The sequence below is a fragment of the Lygodium microphyllum genome, chromosome 5 (genome assembly GCF_053477565.2).
Source record: "Lygodium microphyllum isolate KBCC chromosome 5, Lygodium_microphyllum_v1.1.10, whole genome shotgun sequence".
Taxonomy (NCBI): domain Eukaryota; kingdom Viridiplantae; phylum Streptophyta; class Polypodiopsida; order Schizaeales; family Lygodiaceae; genus Lygodium; species Lygodium microphyllum.
Window position 1 is genome coordinate 165,210,322 of NC_141139.1, and position 27,690 is coordinate 165,238,011.

A 27,690-nucleotide genomic window follows, 5' to 3' on the forward strand; every position below is an offset into this window, starting at 1 on the left:
CATTCTCAACATAAGATCCATCATCCATCAACTTAACATTTTGATCCAATGGCGTATCAACCGGTTTGCATCCTGTCATGCCATATTTTTCCAACATCTCTAATGCATATTGCCTTTGTATTATCCATATACCATGAGGTGTGTCAATAACCTCAATACCCAAGAAGTATCTCAACAAACCAAGGTCCTTTATATCAAACTCTTTATGTAACCCATGCTTGACTTCAGTAATCTCCTTCTCAAGTGTACCTGTAATAATGAGATCATCAACATAGATGACAAAAACATCCATACCATCTTCTGTATGCCTCACATAAAGGGAATAATCAGCTTTTCTCTACCGAAATCCTATACTGCATAAGAATTTGTTAATTCTATCACACCATGCTCTTGGTGCTTGCTTCAGTCCATCTAAAGCCTTCTTTAACCTGCATACATGATGTGGGTATTTTGGATCCACATAGCCCTCTAGCTGATCCATGTGCACTTCCTTTTCTAAGTTGCCATTCAAAAATGCATTTTTCACATCCATTTGATAAAGCTTCCAACCATAGATAGAAGCCACCGATCTCACTGTCATCATTTTAGCTACTGGAATGAATGTTTCTTCATAGTCCAAACCATAAGTTTGTGCATATCCTTTTGCAACTAGCCTTGCTTTATACCTCTCAAGGGAATCATCTTGACCTTATAAATCCATTTACATCCAATGGATTTCTTTCCATGAGGTAATTTCACCAAATCCCAAGTCTTGTTTTTCCTTAGTGCATCCATCTCTTCATCCATTGCTTGTCTCCACTCTTTGCTCTCTACTGCTTCTTCAAAGCAAGTAGGCTCCACATGTTGTACATAAGAAACCATGCATGCATAATGCATCTTCATGAACCCATTATAAGTCAATCTATCAGCTGGATACCTTACCCTTTCTGATATTCTCAATTGAGGTGCACTACCATGTGTCCCAACTGATCTAGCGTGTGGTGGAACATACTTTCCTGCACTTCTAATGCCAGGTGTTTTAACATGCGGAATGCCATACTCATCATCTATAGATTCATCTTCTGAACTTTCAACCATAGGTCTCTTTCCTTTCGCAACTTCTGCACTCCTTTGTGCACTTCTCAATCTACCACTCCATGGACTGTACTGCCACTGCTTTCCACATTCTCTTGAGGTCCTGAACCATCTTCCACATGCTGATTTTCAGCCTTGTTGTTCGCTGAAACTTTCCTTCCATAGCCATCATCATCATAGCTTTCATAGGAATCAACATCCACTGCAATTTTAGGCTTGTACCATGATTCATATTCACTGAATCTGACATCTTTGCTTATGTATACTTCCTTACTCACTGGATCATAGCATTTGTATCCCTTCTTCTCATTAGGATATCCAAGGAAAATGCATTTTACAGCCTTTGGTTCCATCTTCTTTCTCAAATCATCTGAAACATGAACATAACAAACACATCCAAAGACTCTAAAGTATGCAACAACGGGTGTCATGCCATAGATTTGCTCATATAGTGACATATTATGAGTCAAGGATGTAGGTGTTCTATTCATAATGTGAAGTGCAGTATGCACTGCTTCTGCCCAATATGACAATGGTATGTTCATTTGGTTCATCATTGCCCTTGCAACCTCTGCAATAATTCGATTCTTCCTTTCAGCCACACCATTTTGCTAAGGTGTGTACCTGCATGTCAATTGCCTTTTGATACCATGATCTCTCAAGAAGTCACAAAACTCATATGACATGTACTCTCCACCATTATCTGACCTCAAACATTTTATGTAGCATCCAAACTGCTTTTCAGCCAAAAACTTTTTAAATGCTTCACTTTTATGCTGCATAAAGTACACCCAAGTCATTCTACTGAAATCATCAATGAAGGTGATATAGAATCTACATCTTTCGCTCATGGAAATATTCTAACATGGACCCCAAATATCTGAGTGTACCATTTCCAAAGGATAGCTGCTTATTCTCCCCCTTTTTGGAAATGGCAATCTGGACTGCTTGCCAAATTGACAAGCCTCACATACATGATTAAAATTCACATATCCAAAATGCGGTAGACCACGAACTATCTATCTTGATTGCATCTTTGCGAATTGACATGACCAGGACTTCTATGCCATAATTCCACATCCTTATCTTGCCCATGCCCTCTCTCAACATACATAGAGTTTTGAATCACTGGAGTACTTGCATCAAAAGTAAATAATCTCCCTTTCTTTCTACCATGAGCAATCACCCTACCAGGTCTTCCATTATGGAACTCCTCAATGAAAAATCCAAACTTATTGAATCTCACATGTAATCCTTGATCTGTCATTTGACCAACCGATGCTAAGTTTTTAGTTATTGTGGGCACATAAAGTACATCACCAAGCTTGTTCTCAATCCCATATTTAGTAACAAGTGGCACACTAACAATATGAGTAATTTTATGTAAAGTGTCATCACCAGTGGCAACATATTCATCTTTTCTGCATCTGCTTCTTGCTATCAAACCACTCAGCGTGATGAGTCATGTGGTTTGCAGCTCCTAAATCTAAAAACCAGTCATTCTCACAAGGAGGGTGAGTCATGCTCCCAAGCACATGCTCCATAGCAAATAGATGACCTCTAGGCGATCCATCTCTAGGTCCATAACCTGTACCACCATAAGTGCCTTCATAATGGCCATATTGGGTCCTTCCACGACCCCTAGACATGGCATTCTATTTCTGATAAGAATCCCTCTCAAAATGACCAAACTGCCCACAATAATGACAAGTGCCATCTCTCTGTGAAGGACTAGACCATCCTCTACCTCTAGGGCCAAATCTCCCCTTGCCTCTATGCATGAAGTCACCACGACCAAAGTTACCTCTTCCACAAGAAAAACCATAATTACTACGACCAAGTGAAGAGCCTCTAGCTTTAGATGAGCTGTCACCACCTCTGTGGTGATAGAAAACACTGTCTCCACTTGCATTTTTGCCACTACTAGGTGCATTCAATCCCAACTTGATTTCTTCTGTAAGTAGAAATCCAATAAGCTCCTCAAAATCAGGCATAGAGCCTGAAATAGAGGTATCCAAAGATTTGAAAGCTGGTCCAAGTCCATTTAGTGTCACTGACACTAAATCATAATCATCAACAGGTGCATTAATGGATGCAAGGTCTTCTGCAATTTGCTTGATTTCTGCCACATAGTCACTGATACTGCGATTGCCTCTCCATGCACCATGTAATCTTTGCTTTAGTTGTATCTTACGAGCTTCTATACATGTTCCATACATTTTTTCTATGATTTTCCATGTCTCCTTACAAGTACTTACCTTTTTTATATGAGGAATCAAGGCTTCTGAAATACATTCCTGTTCTTCCCTATCCAATACTTATACGCTTTCTTTTGCTCTTCAGTTGGATGTTCAGGAACTATAGTTGTCTTTGGTCAATTTGTCTCCCACAATCTAAGTGATCTTTGCTGTGTCAGGCATTATGACTACTACAAATTCAGAAAAACCAACAATACGAACTGTCCTCAAATGGTATTCAACAGCATGCCCCAATCTGGAATATCTATTGTCCAATTCGAGACCAAAAAACATAAAAAATAGCCCAAAAATGCATGTAAAAATAGCTTCTAGCAATATAAATGTCATAGATGTGTCCAAAAATTGTCATATGTATCCATCCATGATGTCAACATGTCATACATTCAGTTCCCAACAAGAAACATCCAATTCGGATCCCAAATGATGTCTGTATGACTCAAAATGCATCAAAACATGGGTCTAAAAATTGACCATTTTCCTGCAATTTTTCTACAGTTTTCTTATGCCAAACTGGAAGTACATATCAAGCTGAAGCTACAGAAAATTTCCCAAAATTTTTGAGCAAAAAATCAGCTTCCAAATAATCTCCCGTAAGTTGCATAGGACCTGCCCTTGACTTCTACACATTCCTAGAACAAATGTTGAGTAGATTCTTCAGGCATTCTACAGCTATTCTAGATATGTCACTGGAAAGGATCGTCCAACTGTTGAAGAACAATATGTGATACTTTTCGTTCCATTTCAGGATCAGCCTTGAATATATCTTTATGCAGCTCATTTAGTAGATCCGATATGGCTATATATCAGTGATCCTTATCCTTTGAAGCTATATTTTCAAGAATAAGACCAATGCCGATGCTTGCCATTGTGATCAGGGCAATTTCTCTGCAATGGCTAGTTAGCTCGTGTTTTATTAAGTCAATTTATAGGTATGTTGTTAGCTGCGATTGATTCATCTGTTCAGCAGTTCGTCCTACTTCTCCTCCCTTCACGAATGCCATGTGCTCTTGCTTGATCACAAGCATGATTCTGAATACGTCTCTTATTCCAAAAATCTGCATCTGCAATTTCAGTTAGAGCCAGTAGTAGACGGAGGGACTGCAGCATCGGCACTGAAAAGTGATTTCTTTACCACAAAGCCTTTAGCGTGTGATCCATCGGGTCTTCCCAAATATCCCCCAAATAAGGAGTTCAATGCAAAAATACGAGATGAGGAAGCTCGAAGGCAAAGAGCAGTTGGAGAAAGAGCGCATGGTCCTGATGCTGCCAAAAGAGTCGAACACTCGAGCAAAGCTATTCTTGCACCGGATGCTAATGGAGAGATTACAATATTCATTCAGAAGTGGCGGATGGCCTCATGGAATGTCATCACATGGTCGTCCAGGCCCAGCGGCAAACCCTGCTGTTGGCTTGAAAAAAAACTGAAGGAAGATGATCCATCAATGGCCTTCAGCACAGCAACAAGCATGACCGCTCTAATACCAGTCAATGATCAAAACATTAAGTGGAGGGAGTCCCTGGGATGGAGCACGTAGAGGTCTAGAGCTACATGCTCACCTCATCTTCATTATTCTTGTCTTCTCAGAGTCAACTACTAGTGCTATCCTCCAGTGATAGATACCCTCAACTTAGGGACACTTTACACATGCTTCTAGTTAGATACATACAACCATATGATAAGGCTTAGACTATGCCTTATTTCTCAACATAAGAGATAAACAGTAGGAACTTTCAACACATGGGATGAATTAAAGGTGGCCTTTCTCACCAAAGTTAGGCATGAAGATTTTAAAGAGTGGATGCAAGAGGAGTTCATGAATTTGAATTAGTCCTTTGCAGAATGGGTGGAAGCATACAGTTGTAGAATGGAATCCATACAAAAAGATGGACCAACCATAACTTGGATGAAGACATCCAAAAGGGAGTTTTTCTTAGAGTCCTATAACCAAAAGTCTGTAAGTTCATGGAGTTGAGAGGACGAATCAACCTACAAGCTATAGTGGAAGGTGCAAGCTCATAAGATAAAATTGAAGCAAGATTGTCTGTGACCTCCATAAAGGAGTCCTATCTCCTTCAATTCTAGGAATGGTGTATTCACTGAAATCAGTCCCAGGGTCGGTTCCCTATCCCTACCCTTAGATGCAAACAGTGTTGCTACAGTGCACTGAATTCCATAATGGCTATAAATAGTGTCTCAAATGATGGTTCAATCACAACAACAATGGCCTCAAATAGTTCCTCCAATGGCAAATCAACAACAATAGTGGAACCCTATCAACTAGGACTAGCAACCAATAGTCCTAACAGGAGCTCTGAACCACAATCAGAATAGAGGACCCTTTGCATCAATTGAACCAACCTATGCGATGATTACAGAGACTCCCCACCAAAACCCTATTGTACTCCAAGAGGAGAAAATTTAAAGGACTACTTGTTCAACTCAATTGCAAACATCAAGGAGTTGATGGATGTGATCACAGAACACATTTGCAGACATTGAAAATGAATACTGCTAGCATATCCAACACTACAGGAGCAGGAAGAGATGTGATACAATCAGAGACATGGTGTGGAAAGTGCCATCAAGCGGGACATTTAGGCACTAAATGCACCTGAAATTCAACTATCCCTGGAGCCTTCTACTCTTATTTCCTAAGAAAGAAGCACACAAAGGACATTTTCTCTTTGAAGGAGATGCATGATAGAAGGAAAGCCCAAAGAGTGTGGTCCTAATTTTGGCCCAAGGTGGTTTCCCTCCGAGAGTTATAGCGAAAGATAATCTAGTGGTGGACAGAGATTAGAAGTGGAATGCTATAGATGCAGAGAGAAGGGTCACATATCCCCAAGTTACCCAAACCCTAGAAGAACCATGGAGGCCACATTGGCTAGCCCCCCTTAATGCCATAGACAACCAATAGAAGAATGAGGAGCTTGCCTCTAATCTAGTAGAATTGGAACTAGTTGCAATAACATGACCTAAGAAAAGAGAACCTATGGTTCCAAAAAAAAATGTTCCACCTACAATTGCTATCAAGTTCAAGCTCCCAACATAGCCATAGAGTAGCACAGTATAGACAATATAGTACAGAGCACTCTACTGTCACAGAAGAATACAAAGATAGTCCAAGATGACAGACAAGAGATCCAAGAGATGAAACATGTGGATGTACCTCTAGTCATAGAAGATGTGATGATGCACCCATTGATCAAAGAAAGAGGAAAAATCAAAGTGGGCATTGTCCCATTTCCTAGTTAGTTGGAGAAGCTAGTGGATTCTATCAACAAGTATGACTTGATGAAGGACTTGATACCTTCCACCCTAATTTGACATTCCGACATTGTTGATGCTCTTTTCTAGTTATAGAAAGAGGTTCAAAAGCATTCTCATGCAAAGACATGGCCTAAGTATTGCCAACCCTACAACTATTACAAAAAACAATACGGCCCTAGAGTCTGTGAAAGAAGTAGATGTGGTCAACGTCTTCTTGGATCTTGGCACTCCAAATACTGGCGTTTAGATAGAAGGGCGTTTCATTGCAAGTGCATTGATTGATAGAAGTTTCTCAGTGAATATAATGACTAATGTGACGATGAAAGATTTGAGCTAATAAGGCATGTAGCCAACTCAGTGGCTTATTAGATTGGTTGATTAAAGTAGAATCAAGCCTTTAGTCATCCTTTCTTACATAAAGACTACAATCATTGGAAGAGATTACTGGATGACCTACTTGGAGGTAAAGCCCAACTCTTATGGAATCTCTTACCCTTTGTTTGCTCGAAAGACCGTGACTATTTGAAGCTAGAGCAAGGATTGATTCTCATCTAACTCTTCCATCAAAGTAGTGGATGGAATGTTAGCCAAAGAAGACAATGCCAAGGAAAATTTTCCAAAGAAACATGAAGCATAGTCCCTAATAATGGGCATTGAAAGTCATCTCCCGAAAGATGCAAAGTCATTGTTGATGGGTGAATACCTTCTACTGGAACCAAGAATGACTTTTGAAATTATCTTTGATAGTGAGATAGAGGCATTGATGTATTGCTCTCCCTATTACATGGCCACAACAGAGATAGAGATAGAAGTAGAAGCAGAAACAGAGAGCTTGTTCTTATCTTACAAAGCCTCTACAGAAGCAGAGATAGAGCCTGAAGAAAAAGATGACATATTCAAAGATGAAGTTAATGAAAGCAATGAAGAGCAAGAATCCCTTCCACTCAATGAGGACATGACCGAGGCTTCAGAGGATGAAGAACCCCTACTCTTGGATGGAATGACCATGGTCTCTTTCGGGCTCTTCAATGGTCTGTACATAAAGTTGAAAGAGATAAAAAACAATCTTCTTTACATGTGGCTATTTTTGTCATGCACCACCAATTTCCAAAAGGGATGATGATGATGAACCATGCCAATAGGCATGAATCCCACAACATTAGAGAATGATAGAATGTCTTTGACACATTAGATTCTTGGATATATCCTTAGAAGATGAGTATTTTGTTGGGAATAAAGGGCCATCGTGCCTTTTATATGTGCACGGGTGTGAACGCACCCTTAGCACACTTGTACTTTCATATATATCTATCTAAAAACCTAAAGTGGTACACACTCCAATTGTACCCAAGAACATCTTGCATCTCTCGCTCTCACTCGCTGCTGTTGCTCACGTGTTTTGCTCTTTACCTGGCATTTCATCGCCGGACATTGCATCTCCGCAGCGCATCACTCACTTCAAACTGGTATCAGAGCTTCGGCTAAGGTGTTCGCGCTTCTCGCAGTCCGTGCAGAGCTTCGGTTAAGGTGTTCGTGCTTCTCGCAGTCCACAGGTCACGTTTTTCAGCCAGGCGACATTTCCCAGGTTGCGCGCAGGTCAGTCAGTCATTTTCTGGTCAGCTCGTCACTGTTCTTGGACAGTGTGCAGTCAGGCGTGCAGTTCCAGGCAGCGTGCAGGTCAGGCGCAGATCAGAAGTGACATGTTTTGCACGGGCGCTGGTCACGCAGGTCACGCCAGGTCAGTTCGTGACTTTTCAGGCCACGTGCAACTGGCGGCAGGTCAAAACGCTGGCGGCAGGTCAAAACGCAGCAGTCGTCACGTTACGGGACAGTTTTCGTCAAATTTCTCTTGCAAAATTTTTTAATTTTCAAAGGTTTACTGCAAGCTGCCCCCTTTGCCCACTGACGGGAGTTCGAGCGTGTAAGCACAGTTCTGTGTTTTGGGCAGATTTGAGCCACAAATTTGGGGATTTGTCCGGATTTGACACGAGCAAGACACACAGTGAGATTTTGTCTTAGAAATTGCAGGAATTTGTGACATTTTGCCTCTGAAATTTGGGGCTTTTCATGTACATGTTAAAATTGGGCTAAAATTGACCCAATTTCTTGACATTGATGCACATTGGACCCCGTGCAATCTGGGGCTTTTGCTGTTTGAGCAAAATTTGTGCGCAAATTGGTCATTTTATGTACATGCGGGTTTAATTTCATGCAATTTGGACGCCCGACACTTGAAAAATTTGGGGGTTTTGCTGAAATTGCTTCATTTTGGCAAAATTGGTCTACTCTATGCATGTCAGAGACAGTGCAGATGTATGCTTGATGTTTTGAGCACAAAACTTTGGGGCTTTTGACCGTGCGGGTCAAATTTTATGCCCGTGGGTGCATGTACAGCAGAAATTGCAGCTAAAATTTGGGACTTCTCATGTAATGTGATGTATTTGTCCTTGGAACAACTGTCATCAGTTGTGGAGTGCTGTAGCACAACATTTGGTGCTTCTGAAAATTGATTTGCAGATCTGAAATTTCTGCTTTTAACTGGTACTTATTGCTGGTTGGTACTTGTTTGTACCTTGGTCACTTGTTTAACAGTTTGGGCCTGCATTTGCTGAATTTGTGGTCATATTTTGGACTGAAAATCATGGCTGGCAGCAGCGATAGCAGCCATCTTATGCACATCAAGAAACTTGAGGGTGCACATAATTTTGCAGTGTGGAAAAAGCAATGCTACAATATCCTGTTGCAGAAGAAGCAGGCTAAGCCGATCAAGGCCAAAGGGGTAAAGCCCGTAGATGTGGAACAAGATGACTGGGATGAGTTGAATGAGCTTGCACGCTCGACCATTGAGCTATCTGTCTCTGATGCTCTACTGTTTAACATAGAGGGTTTGGACACTGCCTATGCCATTTGGACTAGACTGGAGGAATTGTATGCTCAGAAGAGTGCAGCTAGTAAGGTGTATTGGCTAAAAAAGCTTATGGATTTGCGGATGAAAGAAGGAACTGCTATGTCAAATCATCTGAGTGAATTCAACTCAATTTTCAGCCAGCTGGTTGCTTTGAAGTTTGTCATTGATGACGAGTTTAAAGCTACCTTTCTGCTTTGCACTCTACCAGAGAGTTGGGATACATTCAGGACTGCCTTGAGTAACTCGAATGCTATGCTTATGTATTCTGACGTGGAAAGCTCTTTGCTTATGGAAGAGATGAATAGGCAAAATAATGCATCAAGTAAGTCGTCTAGTGCCTTGCATACCAGGGGCAGATCACAGCAGAAGGGAAAATCTGATGGCAAGGGTCGCAGCATGTCTCGCGGCAAGAATGTGGAATGCCACCACTGTGGCAAGAAGGGTCACTTCAAACGTGACTGTTACAAGTGGAAGAAAGAGAAAGGGAAAGGCAAGAAGACAGAGGATAGCAAGGAAGAGAAGAAAGAGAGCCAGCCCAAGAAGAGCAGCGTCAAGATCGAAGAGGTGAATGTAGTCACTCAGGACAGTGATAGTGGGAACGATGTACTCTTCGTGTCTTCATGTTTTGATGCCCATGCATTGGTTGCCGATTCGGCTGATGACATGCATACCTGGATTTTAGATTCGGGTGCCTCCTTTCATGTCACCCCTTACAGAGATTGGTTTTCCGATTATACAGGCGGTCGACATGGTGTTGTCCATCTCGGGGACAACTCAGCATGTGATATTGCAGGCATTGGCAGTGTGCAGCTTCAGTTTCAGCATGGTTCTGTCTTTACTCTTCAGAATGTTCGTCATGTACCTGAGCTCAAGAAGAGCTTAATCAGTACTGGGCAGCTAGATGATGATGGTTATCATACCACATTTGGCGATGGAAAATGGAAGATCAGTACAGGATCTAGAGTCATTGCCAGGGGTTCAAAGAGTGATACTCTGTATCCTCTTCATGTATCTAGTGTGCGTGACCATGTTGTCGCAGTAACTGAGCAGCCAAGTGTTTCTTTGTGGCATGGCCGGTTAGGACACATGAGTCAAACAGGAATGAAAGTTCTTTCTCATTTGGGTTACTTGCCTTGTCTCCGTTATGCTGATTTTGAGCATTGTGATCATTGTGTCTATGGTAAGCATGCGCAGACATCTCATAAGAAATCTCTTTCTTTGAAATCTTCACCTCTAGAGTTAGTACATTCAGATGTATGTCAGATGCCAGGATTGTCTTTGGGGGGGAAGAAGTACTTTGTCACCTTTGTCGATGATGCTACACGGAAGGTATGGGTTTACCCCATTCGTAGCAAGGATGAAGTACTTGACAAGTTTAAAAACTTCTTGGCATTGGTTGAAAATCAGACTGATAAGACACTTAAGTGTCTTGCTCTGACAATGGTGGGGAATATGTGTCCAAGGCCTTTCAGGCATTTTGTGACAGCAAAGGGATAAAAAGGGAGCTCACTGCCCCTCATAATCCACCCCAGAATGGAGTTGCAGAGCGTATGAACAGGACTATACAGGATAAAGTCCGTACTATGCTGTCTCATGCTGCATTACCCCATGGTTTTTGGGCAGAGGCTGTTATGACAGCCGTTCACTTGATCAATCGGTCACCAAACAGGTCTTTGGGGGGGGGGAGTCCCTCAGGAAGCGTGCTCGGGCAAGCCACCTTCTTATGCTCATTTACGAGTGTTTGGCTGCGAGGCTTTTGTGCACATTCGTAAGGAAGACCGCAACAAACTTGAGCCAAAGTCCTGTAAATGCATATTCCTAGGATATGGTGACGAGGGTGAAATGGGGTATAGATTGTGGGATCCCATGAAAAGGAAAACAGTGCGCAGCAATGATGTTATCTTCCGGGAAGGTCGCATGCATAAACAGCCCGAAAAGACTGAGGAGGTTCGTAGGGTTGTATTCCGGGAAGAAGTACCTTTTGGACTGCAAAATGTGCCCGCTGTACAGCAGCAAATACCTGCTGTAAATGAACCTGCGAATGCAAAAAATGATGCTGGAAATGATCAGCCAGCCATTGCCCATAATGATGAGCCACTAAATGTGCAGGAACAGCCAGGACAGCAAGCTGTTAATGTTGATTTGCAGGTTGAAATGCCAGGACAGCAAGCTGTAAATGATAATATGCAGGCTGAACAGCCAGCAAACAATGATCATTGGGTTAGGAGATCGTCTAGGGCTACTAGACAGCCCGACAGATTCGTTCCTGGTGCAAATAATGTGGCTGATTATGTCATGATCACTGACTGTGGTGAGCCGTCATGCTTCAAGGAAGCAATGGACAGACAGGACAGCAAGAAATGGTATAAAGCCATGCTGTCAGAGATGGAATCTCTTGAGAAAAACGGCACTTGGGACTTGGTGCAGTTGCCTAAAGGGCAGAAAACGCTTCCATGCAAATGGGTTTATAAGATGAAGGTCACTTCTGGTTCCTCGCCAAAGTACAAAGCCAGATTGGTTGCTAAGGGGTACAAGCAGGAACATGGAGTTGATTTTGATGAGATCTTCTCTCCTGTAGTCAAAATGACTACATTGAGAACCATTTTGGGCTTGGTTGCAGCTGAAGATATGGAGCTCATACAGATGGATGTAAAGACTGCATTTTTACATGGTGATCTGCATGAAGACATATATATGCAGCAGCCTGAAGGGTTTGTGGCTAAAGGCAAAGAGAAGATGGTATGTAAGCTCAAACGGAGTTTGTATGGGCTGAAGCAAGCACCAAGAGAATGGTATCATAAGTTTGATACATTTATGCAGTCTCAAGGTTTTCAAAGAAGTCAAGTGGATCACTGCTTGTACACCAAGAAGGCCGCAGATGGCAGCCTAATTATCTTGGTTCTATATGTTGATGACATGCTGATTGCTGGCAGGGATACTCATGCCTTGGATTCGTTGAAGCAAAGTCTTCATGGCAGCTTTGACATGAAGGATCTTGGTGATGCAAATCACATTCTTGGCATGCGAATACTTAGAGATAGGTCCAAAGGATTACTCTTTCTATCTCAACAGGAGTATGTCTCTAAGGTTTTGCAGTGTTTCAATATGGAGGGGGGAAACCAATTGGTGTTCCATTGCCTCCATATGTGAAACTCAGTGCAGAGGACAGCCCTACATCTGATGATGAGAAGGCTGAAATGGCCAAGATTCCATATGCTTCAGCTGTTGGCAGCTTGATGTATGCTATGGTTGCTACACGTCCTGACATTGCCTTTGCAGTGGGAGTGGTTAGCAGATATATGGCAAACCCTGGCAAAAGCATTGGAAAGCAGTGAAAGGTATTATGAGATACCTCAAAGGCACAAGTGATTTGTGCATCTGCTTTGGAAAGCAGAAGGCATCTGTCGTTGGCTTTACGGATGCAGACTATGCTGGTCATGCGGACTGTAGAAAGTCCACTTCTGGGTATGTGTTTACCTTCACAGGAGGAGCAGTCTCTTGGATCTCCAGGCTACAGAAGTGTGTTGCATTGTCTACTACAGAGGCAGAGTATGTGGCTGCTACTAAGGCATGCAAGGAGGCTTTATGGCTTTCACGTCTGGTGGGAGATCTTGGCATTACAGAGTTACCCGTTCTTCATTGTGATAGTCAGAGTGCTATCATGCTAGCACGGAATCCCGTCTTTCATGCAAAGACGAAGCACATACAGGTGAAGTATCACTTCATCAGAGATGTACTTGACAGCAAGAGCATTGAGCTTGTCAAAGTGCATACAGATGATAATCCTGCAGATCTTCTCACGAAGGGTCTTCCAGCAGAGCGGTTTGCTCATTGCCGACAGATGATGGGAGTTGGATAGATATATGTATTTCAGCTTTGTACATACTTAGACTTAGCTGATTCTTTTCTCCTCTTAAGGCACATTGCCTTTAGGTGGGAGGTTGTTGGGAATAAAGGGCCATCGTGCCTTTTATATGTGCACGGGTGTGAACGCACCCTTAGCACACTTGTACTTTCATATATATCTATCTAAAAACCTAAAGTGGTACACACTCCAATTGTACCCAAGAACATCTTGCATCTCTCGCTCTCACTCGCTGCTGTTGCTCACGTGTTTTGCTCTTTACCTGACATTTCATCGCCGGACATTGCATCTCCGCAGCGCATCACTCACTTCTTATTTAAGTCGAGAAGTGAGTATCCCACAACTCACATCAAAGACGATTCTCATACCGTTTCAGTATCCAAAAGTCAAATATGATGAGAGGGATAAAATGGCAAGGTTTCATATGTTTGGGCAGTCTCATGTGTTGGGGGTTAAAGGTCCCTTGTGCCTAGCTACCTACATTTACTTATACTTATTGCCTGCACACCTATATAATGCAAGTGGCGGCCACTTGTCACTATTACTTTATTCTTTATTCTTTACATAACACTAGAACAAGAGAAGGCAAGTCACACATTGTGATTGTTGGAGTTCCCACATATTGTCTTACTCTCTCTTGCTGGAACCCCCATATCTCTTACTTCTCATTTGCTTCTACTTATGCTTCCATTCCTAATTTACCTTTCAATTGGTATCAAAGTGGAGCTTCATCGACATTGCATTCATCTTGGGAAGAAGAGCTTGCTTGAAGCTTTCTTGGTAGCCACACACCGAAGTATGCATTAGTCTTGTTTCTTCTTTGCTTAACTCCACATCTTCTAGCCTTGCTAAGGTCTCAAAGAAATTACTTTGAGCCTTCTTCAGTGATCTTTTAGTTCAATACTAGCAGTACAACCCATAGGAGTAGCCAATGTGACTTGTGTCTATTGGTTGTCCCTATTATTGGCATCAATCCACTTCTCCAGCTCATGCTTTGGCTCATAGGTGTTGCTTTCACTCTTGGTGATTGCTCCTAGCATTGGAGACTTGATCTTGAGCACCATTTTAAGTACATATGCTCAGCCATCAATTGTGCAAATGGAGTAGGTCTAATGTAATATAATGTAGGCAACATGTATTCGAATGCTTATGGTTATGTGACAAGTTTGTAACTCTCTGATGTTGGTTTGATGCTTGGGAAACCTTCTTGGACTGATTTGAGCTTGATTAGCTCGACATATTAAAGGATTTATGGATGTAGCAAAGTTTGGATAGCAAAGCATTCATAGTGAATGTCTATGTATTGAATGCATACATGCTACTTGTGTATACGACATGATTATGTTGGTGCTTGGTATTATTATTTATGCTTGGGTATGCTTATGTTGAGATCTACATATTGGATTTAAGCTCAAATGGTTGCATTTGGACACTGGTTATTTGCTTCAATGACTTTCATTTACAGGCTTGAAGACATATTGAACATATATGCTCCCAAATGTATACATGATATATTTTGGGGCAATTGGATGCTATGAGTTCTATCCATTGAGCTTCCTTTGCTATTTTGGATAATCTGGATTTGCTTTTGTGAGAGTACTTGGTATTTTTTATGTAGATCTTGGTTCATTTGAGTCAATGGGAGACCCTCTTATGCTCGCTTGGTCTCTATGCATATACTATCGTGGCAGAAGTTTATGTTTGTGGGTTGATTTGCCTTTGATATGAAAACCTTGTACCTCTTATTGTCAGTGGGTTGTCATTTAATGGGGTGGATACATGCTTGACACCTTAGATATTTTGACAGTCTCTTTCATACTTGATGGTTTATGCTACATTGCTAGTTACATTGTACATCCCAATTACTATCCAGATCTTCTTGGTAGTGGAGCTTATTCTTTTGCATGTTTGCCTATAGTTACATGTTCATTTACTGTAGTTTTATGGACATCCATACTAAAAATATGTTTTGAGTTATTTCTTTGAGTGAAACACTTATATTTAGCACTCTATTGCTTCCTAATTGTGGACAATAGTGTATTGGCTTATTCTTCCTCTTGCTACACTTATTTTGGCTTGGTTTCATGACGAACTTTATGTTATTATAGTATCTATACTCTTTTTCTTTGGTAGGCATAATGGCAAATGCTTCAAATGATGCTATCTTCACCATAAAGAAGTTGGATGGCAATAACCTCCAATATTAGAAGACTCAAATTTGACAAGTATTAGTGCAAAAAGAAGGAGGTCAAGCCACTAAAATTAAAGGTCATAAAGCTAGAACTTTATGATGCAAAGGATTGGGAAGAGCTTGATGAGCTATGCAAGTCTACTGTTATTTTCTCATTGTCAAAGCAAGTGTACTTCAATGTCATTGAGATCAAGGGTGGTGCTTATGTATTATGGAAAACAATTTGTGATGTCTATGATAAGCAGAGTTCTACAACTAAGTTGTATCAGCTTAAGAAACTCATGGACCTTTATATGGAGGAAGGGGCGTCTATGTATTCTTATTTAAATAAGCTTCATTCCATTTTGAGTCAACTTACTTCACAAGGCCTTACATTTGAGGATAATGTTAAGCCCCTCCTCTTGCTTGTCACACTCTTGAGTCTTCTGATACATTCCACATTGCTATGTGTACAAACCCTCCTAAAGGTGGCTTTTAGCTCAAGGATGTAGAGGATGATTTTATTATAGAAATAGTAAATAGGAAGAATGTTAATGCAACTCCTACTTCTTGTGCACTTATAGCGAGAGTCAAAAATGCTAGTAATGAGAATGATAATTGTGGTAGAGATTCATAGCCCTGTTAGAAATCAAGCTCACTGTCAGTGTGTCTTCATCTAAGACCGACATCTATGACAGCTAGTGTGTACAACTGTCTACATGTGACTACATTAAATAAGTCGGGTTAGTAGTCAGTTGGTGACTTGACTAGAGTTAGTCAGTCTAGTCTACATTTACACTAGGTCACTTTATCTTATGCATGTGTGCTTTTCAGTAGTGAGTGTGGAATATGAAGAAATGAGCTTGGGAGCCTGAAGGCTCATGGATATGGAGTTTTTCCCTTTCTCTTTCTCTACTCTTTGTACATGGTATCAGAGCCTTACTTGGTGGACCTCCTGGAGCAAGAGGGAGTGAAGATGGTCTACAGTTGAAGACTTCTGCCATTTTTCTCAAACAGGCTAAATGCCATTGAAAGCTGAAGGTATGCACTGAGTGATTACATACTCTATGGGTCAAGCTGCAGGTTGTGACTTGTTTAGAGCCTTGTGGAGGCTGTATTGAGCACTAGTGTGTGCTCCATGAGCATCAAACTCAGCAAACAGAGCTGCTGGAGCAAAGGACAGATCTACGTGAACTGCACCTGTTTCCTGCTCTCAGTTGTTGGGCTGCATCTCATCAAATGCTGGTGCATTTGGTCATCAAATGCTTGATTATGACAGGTATGAAGTGTTTTAAGATGGCAAGAGGCAAATGCTTGACATTAAGCTCTGACATGAGCTGAAATTGGAGTGGGCAGATCTGGAAAAAAGGGCAGCACTGCTGTATACACAGTATACATGGTATATGCAGCACATTGAAGAGCTTTGGAAACTCTCTGACAAGCCCAGAAGCACTCTTGGAGCATAAATATATGCTGGAGATCATATGTAATTGTTGTGATCCATTGCAAGCTGATTTTTGTAATTGAAATACTCAGATCTGGAGCATTTCAGACAGGCTGAAAACTGTCATTGAATATGGACAGCAAGCATTAGTTCCTTACTGAAGTATACTGTACTTGGTGACATCTATGAGATGTATGTACTGACATGTGTATGTCAGAATGTTTATGGGTTGAGAAAAGCATTAAGTGCTACTGAATGCTGAAATTTTTGGAGCTGAAGCAAATACAATCTTGTCTTGTTGGGGCTGAGTACAAATTGCAGAAGTAATGTATGACTTTGCTCATTAGAGACAGATAGTCTATGGTCACTGCATAGTCATACATTGACCTTGTCATACTGGAGCAAATGTATGATTTGGATTGAAGACACTTTGAAGTGGTTTGGAGCTTGGTATGCTGAATTCTGGTTGACTGCAACCTGTAATTGAATTTGTTGACACTTGTATGTGTTGGCTATGCACTGTTCTGTGCCCTTATGATCATGTCTTGACTGCCAAATGTACTAGCAGCTACCTGGGAGATTTTGGAACATGTATGACATGATTACCACTCAGTTTTGGACTTGAAATTGCTGCTGGTTACTCACAGTTTACAGTTTTTAGACTGCATGTATGTACCCTAGTAGTGAGGTTACAGAAGCTTAAGCTGAAGCAAACACATAGCTTATGTATTGATAGTTATATCTACAGTTGAGACCACTTGTTTGTGGGTTGTTTTGGGATGTCAGTGGGCTGAAATACCCTGTTTTTTTTCTGCAATTTAGTGCAGAAAACTGTCATAAACTATTACAAGTCATACTTATTGGACTGCAGGGAGTCAGGCACTTGATAGACAGTCTATTGCATCATGGCTAATGCACATGGGACTGACAATATCACTCAGATAGTTGGAGAGAAGTTGGATAATAAGAACTTTACATTATGGAAATTCAGAATGAAAAACTTTCTGGTTGGCAGAGGTTATTGGGATTTATGTACAGGAGATGAAGTTGCTCCTGAGTTGCCTGCACACAATCCAACAAATGAACAGAAAAGAGCCTACAGGCTATGGAATGAAAGAGCATGCAAGGTGCTGCATTGGTTTTCCTTATGTATATCTGATGCTATGGTAATTCAAATCACTGGATGTGAGACTCCGAAGGATGCTTGGGACATACTGATGAAAAATTATGAAACCATGACACATGCAAGGAAGATCCAGTTGAAACAGCAGTTCAACAACATGTCTAGGAATGGCAAGAGCATCCAGACGTATATCACGGAGATTAAGACCATAGCTGATCAACTTGCTACTATTGGCTCAAGTGTATCAGAAGATGATATGATTGCTGTTGCTTTGAATGGCTTAGGCAAAGAGTACAAAGCTTTTGACACTTCCATTTCTGTCAGAGAAGAGCCCCCTAGCTGGGAAGAGCTAGTTGCTTTGTTGCTGCATGAGGAAGTCAAACTTGGTTTGAATACAGGTTCTAGTGCATCTCAGAGTAGAGACACTGTGTTGTATTCTAGCCAGCGAGGCAGAGGATCTAGAGGTCGTGGTTCATTTCGAGGTCGTGGTGACACTCGTAATACTTATGGACAGCAGCAGTAGGCAGAGTAATTGGCATGGTGCAAATACACAAGGCCAGCATGGATCTGGTGGGTTTAGAGGCAGGGGGAGATCACCCCGAGGTAGAGGTGGTGGTTCTGGTTCATGGTAGTCATCTGATCAGTCCAACAGGGACAAGGACTGCCATTATTGTGGCCGGTATGGGCATATTGCAAAGGATTGTTACAAGAAGCAAGGAGATATGAAGGCAAAGGGCAGACAGCATGGGCACTATGCATCTTCCAGTGGTGCTCATGATGAGTCAGTTCATAGACTCTTTGCCATGCAGCATGTATCTAAAAATGCATCGAGACATGATAGAGATGATAGATGGTACATTGACTCTGGAGCGTCAAACCACATGACCCCGCATGGAGAGTGGTTTGATGAGATGGTTGCAGGTACACATGGTCATGTATGTACTGGGGATGACACCCAACATGACATAAAGCATAAAGGGATTGTTTCTCTTATGATGCGTGATGGCAAGAAGAAAGGCCTGCATGATGTATTACATGTACCAACCATAACAAAGAATCTGTTGTCTGTGGGTCAAATGGCAGAACAGAATTTGCAAGTGAGGTTCAACAAAGATGGGTGTTTCATTGAGGAGTATGGAAATGGCTGCAAGTTATTTGCCAAGGGCAGAAGGGATGGCAGGATGTTTACATTGGATGCGACCATTCCGGGACTCAAGGCAGCCATGTTTACACATGATGAGAGTGCCATTCGGGATGTAGAGATTTGGCACAAGCGGATTGGACATGTCAATGTACAAAAGCTGAAATCTATGCAACAGAAAGAAGTAGTACTTGGATTACCTAAATTCAAGTAAAAAACAGCACTAGGCCTTTACAGTTGGTACACTCTGATGTCTGGGGTCCTTCACATAATGCTTCTTTTGGCGGTGCACGATATTATGTCTCATTTATTGATGATTTCAGCAGGTACACTTGGATTTATATCTTGAAACATAAGGATGATGTGTTTGATGCATTCAAAGACTTCAAGAAACATGCTGAAAATGAATTGGGCTGTTACATATCATGCTTGAGATCAGATGGAGGAGGTGAATATGTCTCAAACTACTTTGACAGGTATCTTGCTAAACATGGGATTAGAAGACAGCTCACATGCAGTTATACACCGCAGCAAAACGGTGTTGCAGAGAGGAAAAACAGGGTTTTGATGGAGTCAGCTAGAGCTATGCTGAATGAAAAATGTCTGCCAAATGGTTATTGGGCTGAAGCAGTGGTGACTGCTGTATATGTACTGAATCAAACCCCTACAGTAGGGATTCATGATGTCACTCCGTATGAACGGCTGTATGGTCATAAACATGATATTCCACACTTGAAGGTATTTGGCAGCATTGCATATGTGCATATACCGGATGAGAAGAGGAAGAAATTGGATCCTAAGGCAGTGAAAAGTGTGTTTATTGGATATGCACTGGAACGGAAAGCTTATAAGTGTTATGTACCTTCTACGCATGAGACACTCATAAGCAGAGATGTAGTATTTGATGAGTTAGCATCTTGGTATGGGAATCCTATTGCAGTGCCTACTGATGGCTCACCTAGTATGAGTCATGCTGAAAATACTCCTGCAGAGAGTACTTCCATGATTGGTCAAGACAGGTGATGTATCATCTACAGTGAGTCCTTGGACAGGACGATTACGGAGTCGCACTACTGCATCTACTGACACCGATATGTCAGTGAGGGGGAGAACAGATAAGGGAAAAGAAAAGGTTTTTGAAGATGTAACAGGTCCACTCACTGCTGGTTATGATTCATCTAGCAGTGACAGCTTAGACAGTGAATTGGTGATTCCGTCTGTTATGATGCTAAGTGCTAGGCAGAGCCGTTATGTGCCGCCTCATGAGAGGCAAGCTCACAGTGAGCCATAGCTCAAGAGATTAGAGAGGTTCAGACGACCTGTTGACAGGTATACTTACACTGGATATTCAGCCCGTCATTATGCTTATATGACGAAAGTAACAAGTTTTAGAGAACCAAGTAAGTTTGATGAGGCAGTTGCAGATGAGAATTGGCGTGCTGCTATGGATGAGGAATATTCAGCCTTGGCTGAAAATGGTACATGGGATTTGGTACAGTTACCTGAGGGCAAAACACCTATTGGATGCAAGTGGGTGTATAAGGTAAAATGTAAATCAGATGGATCATTGGAAAGATATAAGGCCAAGCTGGTTGCAAAAGGGTATGCGCAACAGTATGGTCTTAATTATGAGGAGACTTTCAGCCCTGTAGCAAAGATGGCTACAATTAGAACTGTGATTGCTCTGGCAGCAACTAGAGGCTGGAAACTATGGTAGATGGATGTAAAGAATGCATTTCTCAATGGAGAATTACAGGAAGAGGTTTACATGGAACAGCCTGAAGGCTATGTACATCCAGAATTTCCAGCACATGTATGTCGGTTGAAAAAGGCATTATATGGGTTGAAACAGGCACCTAGAGCATGGAATGCTCGCATCAGCAGCTATTTACAGCACCATGGTTTCCGATTGGGAGATGCTGATCATAGTCTGTTTGCGAAGAAGACAGATAGTGGCTATGTTTTCCTAGTTGTCTATGTTGATGACTTAATCATTACAGGAGATGATGAAAATGGGATTACTGAAATAAAGACGTGTTTACAGGCTAAATTTAAGGTCAAGGGCCTTGGAGAGCTGAAATACTTTTTGGGGATTGAGGTTGTTTCTACACCTCAAGGCATATGGCTGCTACAGAAGCAGTATGCTCGTGACATGTTACAGAAATATGGTATGGCTGATTGCAAGCCTATGGATACGCCTTTGGAGCAGAATGTCAAGCTGCAGATTGATGTTGGGACAGAGATTGAGAATGTTACTATGTACAGACAGATGGTAGGCAGCTTGATCTATCTCACGATCACTAGACCTGACTTGAGTTATGCTGTGGGGCTGATCAGTCAGTTCATGCAGAAGCCTCACAAACCACACTTGGATGCAGTCAGAAGAATTCTGAGATATGTAAAGAGTACCACAGACCATGGGCTGTTTTATGCATATGGGAAACCCCTTGACTTGATGGGGTACACTAATGCTGACTGGGCTGGTTGCACATATGATAGGAGGTCAACCAGTGGCTATGCATTTGGATTGGGTAGTAGCATGATCAGTTGGCAGAGTAAGAAACAGCCTACAGTTGCATTGTCCAGTACGAAAGCAGAGTATTGTGGTGCGGCCTTAGCGGCCTGTGAAGCTAAGTGGTTACAGAAGTTGCTGAATGACTTGGGAGTACACTTGGACAACAAAGTCAAGCTGTACTGTGACAATTTGAGCAGTGTTATGTTAGCAAGCAATCCTGTTTATCATGCAAGATCAAAACACATTGAGGTTCACTACCATTTCATCAGGGAAATGGTTTTAACAGATCAGATTGACTTGGAGCATGTGAAGACTGAAGACCAGGTAGTAGACATCTTTACCAAATCACTTGGTAAAGATAAGTTCATTCACTTTAGACAGCTACTTGGAGTGATGCAGATGATTTGAGTTTTGTTTTTTGAGCTTGAGGGGGCGTGTTAGAAATCAAGCTCACCGTTAGTGTGTCTTCATCTAAGACCGACATCTATGATAGCTAGTGTGTACAGCTGTCTACATGTGACTACATTAAATAAGTCAGGTTAGTAGTCAGTTAGTGACCTGACTAGAGTTAGTCAGTCTAGTCTACATTTACACTAGGTCACTTTATCTTATGCGTGTGTGCTTTTCAGTAGTGAGTGTGGAATATGAAGAAATGAGCTTGGGAGCCTGAAGGCTCATGGATATGGAGTTTTTCCCTTTCTCTTTCTCTACTCTTTGTACAAGCCCAATAGGGGGAAGTCTAAGTCTCATGGGCAATTGCATAGTAAGTCCCATGGTCTTAAGTCCTCTCTTCCTTGTCATTATTATGGGCAACATGGTCACATAAGGTTGCAATGCCATAAGATGTACAACTATATATATAAAAAAAGGCAAAGAAAAAATGTAAGATAATACCAAATCTTCTAATGATCACAACATTGTTCCTAAGTCTAATATTAAGATAGAAGAGACAAATGCTTTAAAGTATAGCTTGGATGATTAGATACTTGATGCTACTCAATTGGTCGATGCTCCAACTTTTTACTCTCAATGTTATCTTCTTGATTCTAGAGCTTCATTTCATGTCACCCCACATTGTCATTTGTTTTATACATACCGTATTGTTACATGTTTGGTTAAACTGGGAGATAACATTGCATTGGATATTATTAGTATAGAAGATGTGAGATTGTAGTTTGATATTGGTACTCCATTTGTGCTTCATGATATATGTTATGTCCTAGCTTTGACTAAAAGTCCATCAAATGCATCTCTATTATTTATGGTGATATAGGTGAGATGGACTATCATCTTTGGGATACAGAGACTCGAAGAGTTATCCATTACTCATGATGTTGTATTCCATGAGGAAAAGATGCATATAAGATTAGAGTGAGTAGTTGAGATATGCATGATGACCTTTTAGGAGAAGCCTTCTATTATAGTACAACCAACCTAGATAGCCTACTCCATGAAGAACTCATGATGTAGTGGCCCAAGATCCCAACCTATTGTGCAAGATCATGGTGTTGGACAAAGATTACATGTTGTGCATGCCCTAGAACCTATTGTGTAAGATCATGACATTGGACAGAGAGGATATGCCATACAACCCCCATAGCCAATCTTGAGACACTCCACTAGAGCCTCACATCCTCCTCATCCATTTGAGCTCTCTATGCATTATGTCATAGTGATAGATTCTAGTGAACCCCTTACTTATGAGAAGGAAATGTGCAAAGGTAGTAGTCACTCTTAGGAGAGGGCCATGCAATCTGAGTATGAGACTATATATGAATCTTAACAACTTCAGTTCAAAATCCATATGTGAGACCTGCATTAGATAGCATACTTTAAAACCTTCCTTGGATTTTCCTATTCATTTTCTTAGCTTCTCATTTTGAGCTAAGTTATTTGAAATTGTTAACTCTCTTTTGATGCCACACATAGCAAAAAAGTTTTGAAATGTATGACAGGTATCCTCTCCACCATTATTAATCCTTGAGGATTTCATCTTCTTTCCTAACTGATTTTCTACATATAGAGTGTGCCACAACTCTCACTACAAATTTCTCTCTGCCCTCTCATCATCTAACTGTGGACAATTAACCTGACTAACCTTCACATGAGAAGGTCAAGGAAAGCCAATAGGCTTACGATCATGAATATGGAATTGCTCAAGTACTCTAGTATATACTTCTTCTGGGACAAGTAGAAAAGTCCCTTAGAGTGATAGCATGTGATGTGCATACCAAGCATGTGTAAGGCCTATCCCATGTCCTTCATCTCAAAGCTCTTCTTGAGATAAGTCTTTAAAGCATCTAGCTCAACATGAACACTCCCAACTATAAGTATATCATCAATATAAACCACTAACATAACACGGTTGCCATCATAGATTTTCTTTATGTATAGACACAAATCCATATCACTACAGGAATACCCTTGTGAATGCATAAAGGCATCAAACTTATGATATCATTTCCTAGGTGCCTACTTAAGCCCATAAATGTTCTTCTTCAATTTGCACACTAGATATTCCATGCCTTTCTTCGCAAAGCCCTTAGGTTGATGTATATAGATCTCATCATGCAAGTCCCTAGATAAGAAAGTCATCTTAACATCCCAATTTATAAAGCTCTAGATCTAATTGAGCAATCAAGGCTAATACCAAGCATAGGGCAATCATCTTGACTACAAGAGAAAAGACTTTATCGAAGTCAACACAATGCTTCTCCTTGAAGCCCTGTGCAACCAATCTACTCTTATATGCTAGCTTAGGGTGACCAAGGATACTCTTTAACATGTACATCCACTTGCATGGAAATGTACACTTTCCATCAAGTAAGGAGGCCAAGTCCCATGTATGGTTCTTCTACCCTAACAAATCAAACTCAAAATGCATAGTTCTCTCCCAAGAGTAAGGATCAACTTTGTTTATAGCCTCCTCATATAGGTAAGGGGCTCAGCATAGTCTATCATGATGACATAATCCATAGAGGGCTCATAGCGATTAGAAGGATGTGAAGCTCTAGCAAAGCATCTCAAAATTGGTTGTGGGGCCTATATGGCTTATCCTCTCTATCAGACATCGTGATCATGCATAACATGCATATGGGGTGGGGTGTATAGGGTGGTCAACTCATGCTAAATACCCCTCTCATCACATAGCTTCTTGAAATCCTTAGAAACATATTCATCCCCATTATTAAACCATAGGCATTTCAGTCTATACCCAAACTAGTTCTCAGCCATGGCAAAAAGGCACTGAAACTTAGGCAAAACATCTAATTTTTACTTAATAAGATAGGCCCAAACCTAATGTGAATAATCATCTATGAATGTTGCAAAATACTTCCTACCACCCAAGGACTGATAGGGCATAGGGCCACAATTATTTAGATACATAAGAGCCAAAGGTTCACCCACATGCATAGAACTAGACTTATTATGTGAATTACAAGTCTTATTGCCATACAAACAATGATCACATGAATCAAAACAAGAATAATCCAAGGATAGGAGATACTATAAATAGGTCAATATTTTTGTTCCTTTCAAAAACATGTGCCCAAGGCGACGTTGTCGTAAAGATACATGCAAAAATTTGGTCACAACCAATATATGGTCAATAGACTTAGAAATAAGCAAAAGGTTAAAGGTTGCCAACATTGGCGCCTCAAACAAAAATAAGACTACCACGAGTGATCTTCCATGAAGAATCCCCAAAAGATACAATGTTATCATCCAACTACCTAACTAAAATAAGGCTTTTTATCAAAGTTGGGACATGACATATATTATGAGCACAAACAGAACACCAGTACTAAACTGTAGTTTAACATCACCTATACCAATGATATCCAATGTAGTATCATCTACTAGTCTAACTGAACTCATAATAGTAAAGTAACTATAAAATCAATGATGATGCATGGTGACATGAAAGGAAGCCTCCGAAGTAAGAAGCCAACACTAAGAGTAAGAAGATGGTGTATCAATCAACTAAGTGGCATCAAGAGAGGAAGCTACAAGAATGTAGCCATCAAAATTATACCCCAATGCATTTATCTCCTTCATCTTCACATCAAAATTGGGTACAATATCACTGGACTTTGCATTTTCCTTGCCCTTCTCATTGCGCATTTTATGGCACTATGGCCTAATGTGGCCTTGCTACCCATAATAATGACATATCAAAGATAAGTTACAATCATGGGACTTATTGTGAGATTGCCCATGAGATTGAGAATTGCCCTTGTTGGGCTATGGGTCTCTACCGCAGTTATTATTGCCGTTTTCACCATTTCTACCTCTAATAGTCAATGCATAAGAATTGCGGACTACATCCGTATTCTTCCTATATACTTCTCTTGTCAGTAAAGCACTCTCTACATCACTACATTCAAAACCACCCTTAGGGGGATTAGCTCTCATAGTAGTACGAAAATTATCCATGACTCAAGAAGTGTGACAAGTAAGAACAAAGACTTTATGTTTGATGTCCTATGAGACAAGTTGACTAAAAATAGAGTGGAACTCATTAAAATGAGTAGACATGAGGATACCCTCCTTCATGTAAAGATCCACAAGCTTCTTCAACTAATATAGTTAAGATGTAAGACTCTACTTGTCATAAAGATCAAGGGTCTTCTTCCATAACTCATATGCACCACCATGAGTAAAGATAACATTGAAATACATATGCTTTGATAATGACAAAATTATAGTGGACTTGCATAGCTCATCAAGTTTTTCCCAATCCTCTACATAATAAAGCTATGGCTTTATGCCCTCTAGCCTTAATGGCTTAACATGCCTCTTCTACATCAAGTCTTGTCATATTTGCATCCTCCAAGATTAGAAGTTGTTACCATCGAGCTTTTTAAAGTTGAAAATAGCACTATTAGCTTTATAAGTGTCTCCCTCTAGAAGCAAATCTAGAATGTTTAATATCACAATAAGGTTCAATGCATCAAGTATATAACATCCATGAAGCCTAAGTGCATCAATGATACATCCATGAGCATATACATCTAATATGTCTTCAAGCCGCAAGGGAAGAATTACTAAAGCAAATGGCTAATACCTAAATACATTCAATGAATCCCAAATCCAAACTTCAAAAGTCATTATGAATATATATATGCATGAACATCAATGATGATGAGCATTAATATAAGCATATGGAAGGCTCGAATAGCATGTAGACATATAATACATTATAAACTCTATAACCTATACGATTGTTATCCAAACCAAAATTTTTATATTCTATGTAAAACAAAGAATTGAAATTTGTTGAAGGTAAAGGCGCCTATGCTCGGCCATCGTGTATTAGTTACACTGACAATCCTACACACCTATATGCTACATGTAGTAGGTGCCCATTACTACCAGTTCATTCTTCATTCTTTTAGTGACATTTCAATAAAGAAGATTGATCACACATTGTCACTATTGAAGTTTCCACATCTTGTGTCTCTTGCTCTTGCTCACTTGCTACTTCCACCATAAGTCTTACTTTCACTCGTGGGCTTTCACTCTAGGCTCACTCACTTCAACTATGTGGGAGCTTTCACTCAACCGCCAAGACCCACGGACCGCTTATTGTTTCAAGCGTTCCAAGCCGAGCACTAATGGCTACCTCTCACATAGCCAACGTGCCATTCATATCTACGGGTGTAGTGAGCTTACCTCCATGCCGATCGAGTTACCTCCTCTCCTGCGCACTCCAGTAGCTCCACGATCCAAGTGCAAGCTTCAAGCAAGCTCCATCCTCAAGCTCCACACTCCAAGTTCCATTGCCGCGAGCAAGAGTAGAGAAGAGAAGAGAAGAAGAGAGGAGAAGATGGAGAGCTTCTCCTCCCCGGTCCCTCACCCTCACACACTCACTCCCTCACACTCTCACACTCCCTCTCTCAAGCACAAGCTCAAGCAAG